Source organism: Phallusia mammillata, chromosome 1 (assembly GCF_965637545.1).
Source record: "Phallusia mammillata chromosome 1, kaPhaMamm4.hap1.1, whole genome shotgun sequence".
In the NCBI taxonomy this organism is placed as follows: domain Eukaryota; kingdom Metazoa; phylum Chordata; class Ascidiacea; order Phlebobranchia; family Ascidiidae; genus Phallusia; species Phallusia mammillata.
The window spans coordinates 810,025-825,214 of NC_137252.1; the positions used below are offsets into that span (position 1 = coordinate 810,025).

At 36.8% G+C, this 15,190-nt stretch overlaps 1 protein-coding gene across 1 annotated transcript in view; it reads right to left on the reverse strand.

Moving 5' to 3' along the window:
* Window positions 1–15,190, reverse strand: part of LOC145228604 (receptor-type tyrosine-protein phosphatase alpha-like) — a 71,939-nt gene that overhangs the window by 8,910 nt on the left and 47,839 nt on the right. The window contains exons 2-5 of the mRNA XM_080093726.1: window positions 1,428–1,524; window positions 987–1,087; window positions 735–839; window positions 280–376 (exon numbers count right to left, since the gene is read on the reverse strand). The gene's annotated coding sequence lies outside the window, so the exon portion shown is untranslated. The remainder of the gene's footprint in view (window positions 1–279; window positions 377–734; window positions 840–986; window positions 1,088–1,427; window positions 1,525–15,190) is intronic.

Sequence of the window (15,190 nt, forward strand, 5' to 3'; positions counted from 1 at the left end):
TCAACGTCAGTGACGTTTGCTAAAGAATAACCATCAGCACAAAATCAAAAGCAACTCGGCCCAGGATTGTGTTTGGAAACAATAACACTTTCAAAACTAAATGTGTGAAGAAATGTTTCTTACTTGTTGTTTTACGGTTTTTTTTGTAATTTAATGTAGGTTAAACCTTATTTTATTTCTACTGGTGTAAATGTGACAATATGTATGTCAGCAAATTTCAGGTATTGGGCAAGTTCTGTTGCTCATTACACATTACACAAGAACGAATTGTTATTTTACCTGCAGGAAAGCAGTTTGGAGGGGGATTTCCCGGAGTTGTTACTGTCAGATTGGATGTGATGTTTGTGTTGATTGAACCAGTGACAATCACAATGACCTGGAATAAATAACAACGACAGTTAGCTCACATTTTTATATGCAAGCTGTTGTATTTCTTTGTACTGTTTGCTCGAAGAGTAAAATAGAATGAGAAACGAATAAATGAAACAAGCATTTATAGCTTGGATAATTGCCAATCTACATAGCACAGACAAATAGTAATCACCACAGGCAAAAGAGTAATGAATGCGGTACAATTACCAAATCACGTGACTGTAGAATGCGTGTACGCGATTCACTTCCTTAAGGAAAATACACGAAGCGGAACCATAACACAAACCATACAAAAACCGGCAACGTCGAACTATATTAATTAACAAAAGTTTGCATCTTGTACAGAGTAAAACGTTTCTCACTTGTATATTATAGACGGTAGAATGCGCCAAACTTCCTAGTGTTGTCGAATGGTCTGAATACGGAACGTGGAATTTCTTGTTTAATTTCGTGAAATAGACTTCCACCTGTTAGAAACAACAAGGATTTCGTTGTTACTGCATTTTGCCTAGCGAACGTTTTCTAACTAGCGCAAACTGATTAAATCGAAACGTAATATTCAAATTGTTAGGAAATTCAAACTAAAAATGATGTGTTGAAACTAATTCCTTTACCTTTGCATTTAAATTGTGTTTGTTGATGAACTGATCCAATCCAGTCCAACTGACAACAACTGATGAGGCATTGCATTCAAAGGTCGTGGTATTGGTGACAACTGTTGATGCATAACGAAAAAGTTATGGTCCAAAAAACACACATAACATAGCTGCTAAAATCAACGTCAGTGACGTTTGCTAAAGAATAACCATCAGCACAAAATCAAAAGCAACTTCGCCCAGGATTGTGTTTGGAAACAATAACACTTTCAAAACTAAAAGTGTGAATAAGTGTTTTTTACAAGTTGTTTTACGGTTTTTTTTTGTAATTTAAATTAGGTTCAACTTTATTTTATTTCTACTGGGGTGAATGTCACAATATATATGTCAGCAAGTCTCAGTTATTGGGCAAATTCTGTTGCTCATTAGACATTACACAAGAACGAATTGTTATTTTACCTGCAGGAAAGCAGTTTGGAGGGGGATTTCCCGGAGTTGCTACTGTCAGATTGGATGTGATGTTTGTGTTGATTGAACCAGTAACAATCACTGTGACCTGGAATAAATAACAGGACAAATTTGTCTTGTTTACAAAATATTGAAGCAAAAAGGGTGGGTTTGTTTAGAACAGTGCTTGGTGATACTTAATACGAACATTGAAAAACTTGCATTGTTATTAATTGGAGTTTACAATTGCCGGAAGAAAGCTATGCGTCGCAGTATCATTATGTGGCGTACTGAAAGCGTTTCGATATACGTGTAGTTATCTAATTACAATTAAACGACAAACGAGTTAAGCGGATACACCACTTGCATTACTGCTTAGAATGTAATAGGATGGATTTGATATAGCCATTAGTAAAAAAAATTCGGGTGAGCAAAAGTCTTACACATGTCTCGTATTAGCATGAATCTCACTAACTTGTATAATATTGACGGTGGAAGGCGCTAAACTTTGTACAGTTGCCGATTTGTCAGAATACTGAACGTAGATTTTCTCCTTCACGGCAGGTGTGAAAATGTCAACCTGGGCACATTTAACTCATTTAATGAAATTATTATTTTACGAACTTTTACCACTATATTTTCGGATAATAAAGGTTTGTAACGAGGCAAAAATTCGAAAAGTTATAAAATGTTGTTGAGATTCAAAAAATTGTTGTGTTAACAGTAACACTTTCACCTTTGCAATTAATCCGTTTTTGTGAATAAACTGGTCAAGTCCAGTCCAACTGACAACAACCGTTGAGGCGTTGCATTCAAAAGTCGTTGCGTTGGTAACAACTGTTGATGCATAACGAAAAAGTTATGCTCCCAAAAAAACACATAAAATAGCTGCTAAAATTTCTCTTAGTAAACAAAACGTCACTGACGTTTGCTAAAGAATAACCATCAACTAATGTGTGAATAAGTATTTTCACTTGTTGTTTTACGTTTTTTTTGTAATTTGAATTAGGTTAAACCTTATTTTATTTCTACTGGTGTGAATGTGACGATATACGTGTCAGCAAGTCTCAGTTATTGGGCAAGTTCTGTTGCTACTTACACATTACACAAGAACCAATTGTTATTTTACCTGCAGGAAAGCAGTTTGGAGGGGGATTTCCCGGAGTTGTTACTGTCAGATTGGATGTGATGTTTGTGTTGATTGAACCAGTGACAATCACTGTGACCTGGAATAAATAAATAGACAAATTTGTTTTGTTTCGAAAATATTGAAGCAAAAAGGGTGAGTTTGTTTAGAACAGTGCTTGGTGATACTTAATACGAACATTGAAAAACCTGCATCGTTATCATTGGAGTTAACAATTGCCGGAAGAAAGCTATGCGTCACGGTATCATAATATGACGTACTGAAAGGGTTTCGATAAACGTGTAGTTATCTAATTACAATTAAAACGACAAACAAGTTTTACTGCTTTGAATGTAATAAGATGGACTTGATAAAGCCATTAGTAAAAAACATTAGGGTAAGCAAAAGTCTTACTCATGTCTCGTATTAGCATGAAACTCACTTACTTGTATAATATTGACTGTAGAAGGCGTTAAACTTCGTACAGTTGCCGATTTGTCTGAATACTTGACGTAGATTTTCTCCTTCAATACTGGTGTGAAAATCTCAACCTGAGCACATTTAACTCAAGGAATGAAATTATTTTTTTTCGAACTTTTACCACTATATTGCGGATGATAAAGGTACCTTCACTTCTGCAGTTAATCCGTTTTTGTCAATAAACTGGTCAAGTCCGGTCCAACTGACAACAACCGTTGAGGCGTTGCATTCAAAAGTCGTTGCGTTGGTAACAACTGTTGATGCATTATCGCAAAATAATACAAAAAAGAATGTCAAGTTGTCGATTTTACCACACAAAGTTTGCATACCTGGGGGATAGCAACTCGGCGGTGGGTTAGGAAATGTTCTGAAGTTAAGCGTGATGGAAACGTTAGATCTAACGCAACCAGAGAGTATTGCAGTGAGCTGTGAATTAAATGTTGTTTTAATAATTGTGCACAATTTCCGCTTTTGAACTACTTCGTATTGTTACTGTTTTTACACCGTTGAACTACTTCGTGTTGTTACTGTTTTAGGTTATGTCGACGGCTACCATTAACCTGTTATGTATAGTAGAAATGTTCGCAATTTTGACATAATCACCTTTAATTGATATTTTGTTTCAAAACTTAGGTTTCCAAGTGTAGTCGATTCATCTAAATACGGTGTTGTATGTCTTTCGTTCAGGACCAATACATGGATTTCGACCTACGTACAACACATTTCTCAATCTATAAAAAATTAACCTGCTTTGGATAAATGTTACCACTGGACTGAGATTATGTTTGTTGATGAATTGATCGAGTCCAGTCCATCTGACCACGACAGTTGAAGCGTTGCATGCATCTCTCTTCACTGTAGCTTTGACTAAAAGTGAGATCAACAGTTTAATTTAAATGCAGCAGCAGTTTGCATTGTATGTTTAACTTGTTTTTATTGCTTTGCAGCAACAGGAATATGCAAACACTACCTCCGTCAAATTTTCTAGCGCAATTACTTGGACAAACACTGCCCTGGGTTTTCAGTCGCGTTCTGTGATGTTCAATAATATAGTTCCATAATTGGCTACTTTGTTATTTGGCACCAATTGCGGGCTAGACAAACGACGAATTTGGAACGCGCATTAAATCATAACAAAGGGATGGAGAAGTAACATGGGCATGACAGTAAACAGCCATCGCACAGCTTTGAGGCCTGATTTCACAGTATGTGTCTGCAACTTTTGTATCGATAATATTACCTAGCTATAAATAGTTAGTTGCTGGAATTAACCCGGTGCCAAACGGTGCCACGAATCTCATAAGGTTAAGGTTAGGGTGAAAAAATGTCGTAATGATTAATAGACATATCATAAAGCAGCGGGTGATAACTGACGTATGGTTAAATGCCGTATACGGGTGATGAAATTTCGAGTGTGATAAAACGTCACTCAACCGTGCTCAATCAACCGAAAACGTCCTGTTTAAGGTATTGTCTATTTTTGCCCATCATGTATGCCTTCTCTATTGTTCTTTTTAGCCGTACTTATTGTAGGATTTGCATGTATGGATCTGTCAAACAAACTTTCGAATTTCAACCGGCTTTTCAAAACCAATTCGGCGTCGGGCTCACACTTTCCAGATAATGGTCAAATTTTAGACCCACTTACAGCCAGCCATAAATGTAGACAAACTGTGGGGTAAACAACTTTACAAACCGCAACTTGCAATTGAATGTATACGGTATTCAATTTGTGTTTCCTATTTTTAACTTGCGCTAAACTCCAGCCAACTAACTCGCGATATCACTCACGTTTCACTTAATAAGCGTAGTAGGCCTTTCTTTTGCACTTTATGCTTGATTGTATATGTATTGTTTATTTTGAGATAAATTGTTTTGTTTTTACTCACGATTACTTTACTCACGTTTCACTTGGCAAGCGTAGTAAGCCACTTCCCCATTGCAGTTCATGCTTGACTGCTCCCATCCGATCCCATAATGCAACGCTCCCTGCTGGCAAGTTGTAACGTTGGAAACGCGAAAGTTTGCCCGAGATCCGTCCGTCCAGTACCAACTATTTAGCGACGTGTTATAACGAGCTCCAATATAAATCCTAATGTCTAGAACAACATTTGCGAGTGTTATTTATAAATAGAAATAACACGATCAAAAAATATTTTCTTTGTATGTTTTCAAACCAAACGCGCACGTGGTACCAGAAACGATCCTTCATATTTGGTGAAAGTTTCATACGTCTTATGGACACTGCGCAACTTGCTAGAAATTGGATATGTATATCTTCCATAGGTGAATATTTCTTTTTGGCGCCCCAAGGTGCTAATTTCGGAAAACAAGGAATACTGGAATCTCCATCCTGAAAAGAGTACAGATTTCGTTGTAGGTCAAACCTATGTAGAAGGGTTTTGTTTGACTACAGTAATAAAGATGAAAGAAAGAACGTATTAGTCAAAACGGGATAAATAGCAAGATAATATCACAATAGTATTTTTATTGGAAAGCTACACGGAAATTGATGAATAAGTGTGTTTTTGGTTGTTGCTGGGGACTTTAGACACCGTAGTGTGCTTGTGGCCTTGGGTAATGTTTTAAGTATATTTAGGCATCATTGGTATATTTAATTCAAAATTTTCGACATTTTCGTACAAACATTTTGTTGTGGAACGTTAATAATTACTAATCTGAGTGAAACGCAAACCTTGGACCCCACATTTTCTTCCAATGGTCACATTCCACCTCTCCGTGTCTCTGCCATTCGAATAATCGCAGAAGTAAATTTTTTGACTATAAGTTCCAGGATTGCTATCAGAGAATAATCTGTTTAACTAGTTTGCATCAATTTGTTTGTATTTAAAATTGTCACCTTTTGTACAAGTCGAAATACCACAGATTTCCAAGAAATTTCGTGCTACTCCAACCGACTTCAGCCGGATTTTTTGAGTATCTGTATCGCCTAGGATCGGTGGTATTTAAAAAAATATAAACTCGCACTAAATCTGAAAAATTTTACGATTATTTGTTTTTTACTTTATTTTGTTTATTATGTACAATGTGTTGATTTTAAGCTAAGTTTATCCTCAACTATGGTTACAACATGGTCTGTTGTTGAACTATATACCAGTTTTACAATATAAATATTTTGCATTATAAAAACCTGTTGTGTGTTTGTCTGTCATGAGTTGATTGAGAGTTGTGTTGATCTGTGGGTCATCAGTCATTGCAAGATTTCCACCCAGCAAAGAACATTCCTCCTGTGCAGTGTTTGCATCCACAAGATCGTCAGATAATATCAACACACTGTCCTTCACTGCATTCACGGTTTTGTTACAACCTGATTAAGAACATTATTGTTTAAGATTTTTATCATAATGTCTCAGATTGTCATACTTACTGGAAGTTTGCCCCTTCGAGTAACAAACCAACAGCAAACATACAAGTATTTCAATTTTCATTTTCTCAGTCATCGTAACAAATTGGTTCAGGTTCGGCGATAGACGGAAGTTCAACATCCAAATATGATAATCTGCGTTCCCTCTTAGATGTGCACAATTTGTTTAATCCAACCAGGTTAAAATTTACAAGTCATGAAAATCATTATACAACTTTTATGTTACAACCTTTGTTTGTTTCCTGCACACCTACAATACGTTGACGTAAAAGTCGTAATCTTTTATATTTCTTTTGTGCTTATTTCAGTGCCGAGCCAAACAGAAATATCGAGTTAATTGCCGCTGAGTTTCTTGTGCGCCTTGCTAGTGTAAGGTCTTGCTATTGCGCTCGACAAAATAAATATTTTTCCGAAACCGTTGGTTCATGTTTCAACCCGCTGCAGTAAATACTTCCCTAACGCCTGCCAGACTTGCGGGTTTCCTGATTAAATCAACTTACGATACGCCCTTTTGCTGCGCTGTAAAAATAAAACAAAAAACGGATCGGCCAATGCGATACAGGACCCGAAGATTTTAACAAATACACATTCCACTTCTCCGTTCGCCTGTTTTTCCAAGCCTCGCAAATGTAAATTCATTCCATCGTGTTTTCAGGATTCCTGCCTGATATAATTCGGTTTAATTGATAGTGACAAGTTCGTAAATATCTGCTTTTCACCTTTTGTACTAGTCGAAATTCCACAGATGTCCGAGAGATTTTGTACTTTTCGAGAAATTTACTTTAACCGAATTATTTCTGTATTTTCATAATCTATAATTTTCATCATCTATTTTATTTTCATCATCTATCTAGGCCTTATCTGTACTTAAGCTTTCTAACTAACATTAGTTCATTCAAAACAGTCTAGCTAAAATGTACAACACTCTATTTGATAAATGAAAACAATGTGCTGTACAAAACAACCGTCTCTGCGCGACGCTTGTATGCACCATTTTATTAATCTTTTAATTCACTTAAGTTTATATGAACGGGTGTAACTAATGGGGCCTCTCATATCACTGATGATGGCATGAGCATTTAGTATTTTTCGTCTGTTTGGGCCGTAATGTTCATGATTAGGTATACAACACATGTACGCAAATTTACTCCTGATTCCCATGCGTCAAGATGTTAACCTTACATCTGGTATGGCCACCTACTGCACATCTGCATAACTGACGGTACTGACTCATAACACATTGTTGATTAGCTTCAAGGGAGTTTTCTGTATGTTGTCGAAATTAGCACAATGGCTGAATAAAAGAGCTTTGCGTGGGAAAGCATGACTCAACGCTGCCTGCCTGTATATCTCATCCTCCAATTGCTTTTGTTGCATTTCTTAACCTGCAGGAGCGGTTAACGTAAAAAAAACGAGCATGCAAAAGGCAGTTAACGTAACAATCCCGTCTACCAGGTATTTCCGCGAGGTAAGCGTAGTTAGTGAATCTGACGTACTGTTTATCTGAAAATTCCTAGTCTGTACGTAAATGGAACTATGACAGCATTGTATCAGTTTCGATTGTAAGCACAAAGCCCCGACTTTGGACTAGGTCGTAGCCAAACACAGAAGAAAAACACAAAAGTAGAAGTTCTTAAGTAAAAATGCCGTTTTTGACTTTACCTTGTGACCAAATCTTCTATCTAAATATATTTCAAATATATTTCAATCTACGTGTAGGAAAGTCTAACCCCCGTTTAATTGTATTTCAATACTAACAAGAAAAACATTTTTGTAGCGTTTTTTCACAGCATTTTTAGGCAACTGTCACACGTCAACTGTGACACTTGCTTAAGGGTCTTGCAGGGGTTACTCGTTGCTAAAAGAAAAGGCCTGAAATGTGATTAACAGGACACTGCTGTCAGTTCTGCGACATCATGTCAACTAAACACGGTAAGAAGGTTTCTGACAAAATTATGAAAGGTCTGTAACTACTAAACATTAGGTTTAAGTGATCAAGCATCGAAACAATTTTAACAGCATTACAAATATTCCATAAACAATCACAATATTCAACGCACAGATTTTAAAGCTGTACAACACGTGGAGCAGGAAAGCTGACCAAATGATCTGTTGATAACACATGCTAATGGATTTAAACCAGTCTCGACCACTTGCTTTTTAAACAAGAAATTTACTCAACATTTCTCAAAGCTTCCTTAGCCTGACTTTTCTTTAAGGCTGCAACTATACTTCCAGGTTCCAGTGCGACTACAACAAAGCGTAATAGTTAAACAATAGAAATGCAGCTCTTTACTGCCACCATGCGTTAAAAGCATCGTCAAACAACACCAGAAAGTTAATCAGTTAGCAACGTGCAACATTAACGCAGTTTAAGAAAACAAAAATACCTAAAATAGCAAAAATTGCTACTGCAGTTAGTAAACTTGACGCGTTTATGTGAACATGAGTATAAGAATATGTCTCAATCAACCACAGAATTTTCGCAACCTAAAATAAACATGTAAAATTTAACTGCTTTGTTACTTCAGTATGTTCAAAGTAACAGGCAGAAAAGATCTATGTCACCAGTTTTGTTCGATGCCACAACTGGGCCTGAACCGCAGAGGAAACTCAGATAATACAGTCCACAGAAGGATGGAAGACATGGCTTTAGATATAAACGATCGAGTTTTACAGGAGATTAAGTCTGCTACATTTGGCTTATGTTCGATTCTACTGGATGAATCTACTGATGTGGCACCGTGTTCCCAGTTAATGGTAGTTGTTAAGTAAGCCCATTCAAACGCATTCAAAGAGGAGCTTCTTTTTTGTTCCTGTCTCGAAACAACTACGAAGGCTGTTGAAGTATTTGAAAAGTTTCTTCTTTCTTTGAATCCGAAGATATTTTGTGGAAAAAATATGTGGGTGTTGCACAGACGGAGCCCCAGCTATGTTAGGAAGTAAATCAGGATTTTAAGCTCATAGATTCCATCCTGCAAATATCAAATATATGTGATATCCAAGACATGAAATGAAAAGGAGTCTGTATCATCGTTACGAAGTGAAAAACCTGACAAACCTAAACTGTAGAAAAAGGTTTTGGCTGCAATATATTATTGTGATCCAACAAACGTTACTGAAGTAAGTAGGACACCAACCGTTCCAATTTCCTTTGTTGTCTAGCCCTTTACAATTGCATCCAATGGTCACATTCCACTTTTCCATTCCCTGTTTTTCCAAGTCTCGCAGAAGTAAATTGCTTCCATCGTGTTTTCAAGACTCCTAACAAATGTAAGTCGGTCTAATTAATAGTGACAAGTTTGTAATTAACTGTATACCACCTTTCGTACAAGTCGAAATACCACAGATGTCCGAGAGATTTTCTACTTTTCCAGAACTCCACTTCAGCCGAATTGTTTGAGTATATGCATCGTTCAGGTGTGTCCGGGTCAAAGAAAATATAAACCCGCTGCAAATCTGAAACAATGTTTTGTTGAGACAGGCCTTCACAATTTCGTTCAATTGTTACATTCCACTTCTCTATTTCAATTTTCCTGTTTTTACAAGCCTCGCAGAAATAAATTGGTTTCATTGTGTTTTCGGGATTCCTGTGAAAATTCAGTCTACTTCAGTGGTTCTCAACCTGGGGTCCGCGGACCCCCAGGGGTCCGCGCAAAGCGTTTTCTGGGGGTCCGTGACAACTTTCTAATTTTGCAGACAACGAGATTGATAAACTCAAATGAAAAAATATGTTTTAGCGTTTCAAAAAAGCATGAAACTTGTTTAAAAACATTCTTCAAAGGCGACAAACCAAAATGCATTATGATATATTAACCCCATTGTGATGCATCAGAGGTAAATTGTCAGTGGCAAACTACGTCACATCACAATGCATTGGCTCTCATTTTATGGGGTCCGACGTCGCAGCCCAGACAAAGGGATTGACATTTTGGTCCTGGACCAAACATGGTTGGTATTTTATGCGTCATGTATTGGTTGCTTGTTATAAAAAATGTGTGAAAAATACCAACACCTTCAGAGGGGTCCGCGATTAGCCTGCTAGTATCAAAAGAGAACCACTGGTCTAATTGAGAGTGAGAAGTTTGTAAATATCTGGTTTGAACCTTTCATACAAGTGAATTTAAACCAATTTTTCCGCTGATCCAATCGGTAATTACCAGTTTATAATTATCTGTTTTTCACCATTTATACAAGTCGAAATACCACAGATGTCCGAGAGGTTTTCTACTTTTCCAGAAATCCACTTCAGCTGAATTGTTTGAGCATTTATATCGTTCATATGTGACGGGGTCATCAAAAATATAAAACCGTTGCAAATCTAAAGGAAAGTTTGTTTCATAACCTTTATTTAAACAAGTTTTCTTTTTTCTATCCAGTTGATTTGCATTTAATAATCTTTAGAGTTTGTTTTGAAAATGTAATTTTTTACAAACCTGTTGTGTATTTGTCTGTCATGAGTTGAGTAAGAGTTGTGTTGATCTGTGGGTCATCAGTCATTGCAAGATTTCCACCCAGCAAAGAACATTTCTCCTGTGCAGTGTTTGCATCCACAAGATCGTCAGATAATATCAACACACTGTCCTTCACTGCTTGCATCGTTTTGTTGCAACCTGGAAAACACCTCGTTGTTAGATGTTGTTTCTGCAGCTGTTTTTGCCAAATTCCCCGTTAGTTTTGAAATTGCAGTACATTCAGTACATTTTGTTGGCAAAATTAAATAACTTAGTATGAGTGACACTTACGTTTAGTTTGTGCGGTTATAATAATAAGTAAGTGTAATGTCATAACAGACTACAGGAATCAGCCTCTGTAACAGGGTGGTGACCGACAGATCTGTCTGTTTCAATTAAAACTTTACACTGACGCTGATCGTCTGCCGCTCTCTTTGAGTATATTTTGCGGTTATAATATAAACCATCATGAATAAAACCACAATCTTGCTGAAGTGAACGCAAGTCATCATTCCTGGTTCGTCGCAATGAACAAATATACTGTGACTTTCTACTTCTGCTTGTTGCTATTCGATGCAGGATACGGTATGTTTAAAAAAGCACAAACATTGAACAGTTGGAGTGTGAGTCTGTTACTCCTGGCACGTTGGAGTTCTGTAATCTGGCTATAGGCAATACGGTCAATGTATTGTCTCTAGCTTAACTGATAAGACCTTAATTGTCTGCAGATTTTTGGCAAATGTTTTTAATTATATACCTTACTGCTTTGCTTCTGGGCCAAGTGAACACAACAGGTATGACTACCTATTGCACATCTGCAAAACCGACGGTACTTACTCATAACACATTGTTGATTTGCGTCAATGGAGTTTTCTGTATGTTGTAGAAATGAACAACAATGGCTTAAAGAAAGAGCGCTGCGTCGCAAAGCATGACTCAACGTTGCCTGCCTGTATATATCATCCTCTAACTGTTTGTTTAATTCCTATGACCTACAGGAGCGGCTAACGCAAAGAAAACACCGAACATGCAAGAGGCGGTTAAAATAATCAATCCCGTCTATCAGGTATTTCCGTGAGGTAAGCGTAGTTAGTGAATCTGACGTACTCATCTGGGAGCGGCGTTATTGTGAGTACACGTAAAGGCTGTGGAGAAATTCCTGGTCAGAAATGCTTACTCGATGATTATAGTCAACCTGGCAAAATCCCATTGCACATAACTTTTTTTCAACACTAAATTTGTAGACTTTGCTTCGGTCACATTCGTTGAAAGTGAATGTAACTGCACTTTTCCTTCTACCATTTCTAGTGTTGTATATTATCCGGTGCCTTCGTTCTTGTATATTTGAATTTAAATTCAGCAACTGAACTCGGTATGCAAAATAATTAAAACAACACCGTTAAGCATCACGGCTATAAAGTGATGACTTACCTATTCTGTGTAAGTGGCAAGGCTTTATCCAATAGGAGAGACATTGGTTTATAGCCTGCAACAAACTGGAGTGATGTTGGATGGCTACACTAGCCAAGACAGCCTAGCACTTGTCACCAGCTGCATTAATAAGATATTTTAGAAACATTTTTTCGAAACATTGTTCACTCTCTGCAGCTTATAACAACTTCTTTTTTTCCAAATAAAGTAAATGTTCGAATATCAATTTTTTAAAGTCGTGAAAAAGCGATTAAAATCGCGTACTTTTATGAAAGGAATTATGGTTTCTTTCAATCAATCATCGGTTGCTATTTAACTAATGAGGCTTGCTTCCTGCAAGTGAATGGAACTTAGACAGCATTGTATCAGTTTCGATTGTGGGCACAAAGCCTGTACTTTGGACTAGTTCGTAACCTAACGAGGAAGTAAAACACAAAAGTTGAAGTTCTTTGTGTAAAGTTGCCGTTCCTGACTTCAGCTTGTGACCAAATCTTAGATCCAAATATTTCAACCTACGTTTAGGAAGGTCTAACCCCCGTTTAAACTTTGTGTTTCAATACTTACAAGGGAAAATATTCTTATAGCGGTTTCTCACAGCATTTTGCAGCAACTGTGACACGTCCCTTGTTCGCTGGTTGTTTTTGCTTTGGTTTTCGATTTTCTCAACTTAAATGTGGTAAATCACAAACACTAGAAGTAAACGTTTTTCACATTTTTATTCAATTTGATTTGATTTAAAACGGAATGTGATGTCCGTTTAAAGACAAGAAATTAAATTGTACAAAACTATGTTCAACTTCCAAATTTTTCCATACACGATGTCCATGAAATCTATATAGTTACTTCTCGAATTGTTGCACAACACCACCTGGCTGATTCATCTCCCTGCAATCTACTGCTAATTAGTTTGGTTGCGATAATAACACTTGCTTGTTGTATAACGATTGTATTTTATATCTGTTGCAGTTACGTGAGGGCAGCTCAATTCGTGAGATCTATTTTCTCAAGAAAAAAACTAAAATTAGTTCTACCTGCAACATCATGCAAACTAAACAAGCTGAAAAGTCTGTAGCTACTAATAATGAGGAACTGCTGATTGAAAATGATTACGTTTATATGCAAGTGACAGTCACCCACAACAGTCAACTAAATAACACATAAAATCCAATGAATTGAAAACAGGATAGAGATTAAAAATAAAATGAAACAAACAAACAAGACATTGGACAGATTCACCAGGAGAATTTGAGGATGGATTAGGAAATATTTCGTTATTACAGTTTTGATACAGACTAGAAACGTGTTTTTAATGTTCGAGACTTGTCTTACAAGCAATGAAAAGTAAAGAAAAGGAAACAAACAAAGTACTTAGAAGAGAGACAACTTGTTTAATTATTATTGTATTTCCTCGTATGCAGCGCGTTTGTTGCTGTTACATTCATGTTTTCATATTCAGTTCTGAAGTTCTCATATTCATGTTGATCTTCATTTCCAGCGGTAGACGGCCCTGCAAAAGTCAAAACAACTTTCAAAACCATCTCATGTTATTGTGCACGTTTCTCTTACCTTCTGTTCTTTGTTGTTGAGAACGCGCATTTGCCACTGAATTAGCAGATGGTTCACCGTGTGTTGCTCTGCAAAAAATAAACCAAAATATAATTGATGGTTCAAATCTGGAAATGTGAGAAATGTGTTTGGTTAATTGCTGAGCTTCGATTTGGACAAACAACCCAGCTGAAGAAAACACAAGCGAAACAAAACTTGTATTTGATCATGAAGCATGCGTAGAAAATTTCAATGCGAATGGCTGAGTTTAGTTGCTAGCGCGCAAAAACAACGTGTTTGTGTTGATTATCCCAGCTAGTTTTATTTGTAGCGAAAGCAGAACTAATTTATCTATTGAGTTGAAACGTAATTTCCGGTCAGTTCCAGACAAACCTTTTTCTTCGACGTATAAAGATGACCACCAGTCCAACAATGACAAGTACCAGAACCAACAGCCCTATCACCACACCAGCAATCATTCCAGCACTCGTTGCAGGATTGGCCGTGTTATCTTCAGGCAAACAGCTTGAAGAGAGATTGCCTGGAGTTGTTACTGTCAGATTGGATGTGATGTTTGTGTTGATTGAACCAGTGACAATGACTGTGACCTGCAATAAATAATTTATTTTGTTCAGACAATATTGAAGCAAAAACAATGGTTTGTTTGGAACAGTGCTGGTAGATACTTAAAGCGAACACTGAAAACCTGCATCGTTATTAATTAGGAGTAGTTTACAATTGCCGGAAGAATGCTTTGCGCTGCAGTCTCATAATATGGCGTACTGAAAAGGTTTCGACAAACGTTTTGTTATCTTATAACAATAAAAACAACACGTAAGTTAAGCGGATTTCAACACTTGCATCTCTACTAATAATGTAATAAGATGGATTTGATCTAGCTGTTAGTAAAAATAATATATTAAAAAACTTAAAGTTAGCACAAAAGTCTTACTCATGTCTCGTATTAGCATGAATCTCACTTACGTGTATAATATTGACGGTAGAAGGCGCTAAACTTCGTACAGTTGCCGATTTGTCTAAATACTTGACGTAGATTTTCTCCTTCAATACTGGTGTGAAAATCTCAACCTGAGCACATTTTACTCAAGGAATGAAATTATTTTTTCTCGAACTTTTGTCACTATATTGTGGATTATAAAGGTCCCTTCACCTTTGCAATTAATCCGTTTTTGTCAATAAACTGGTCAAGTCCGGTCCAACTGACAACAACCGTTGAGGCGTTGCATTCAAAAGTCGTTGCGTTGGTAACAACTGTTGATGCATAGTCACAAAATTTAAAAAGAATGTCAAATTATTCCTTTTACCCGCACAATGATTCTTTTATTACCTGGAG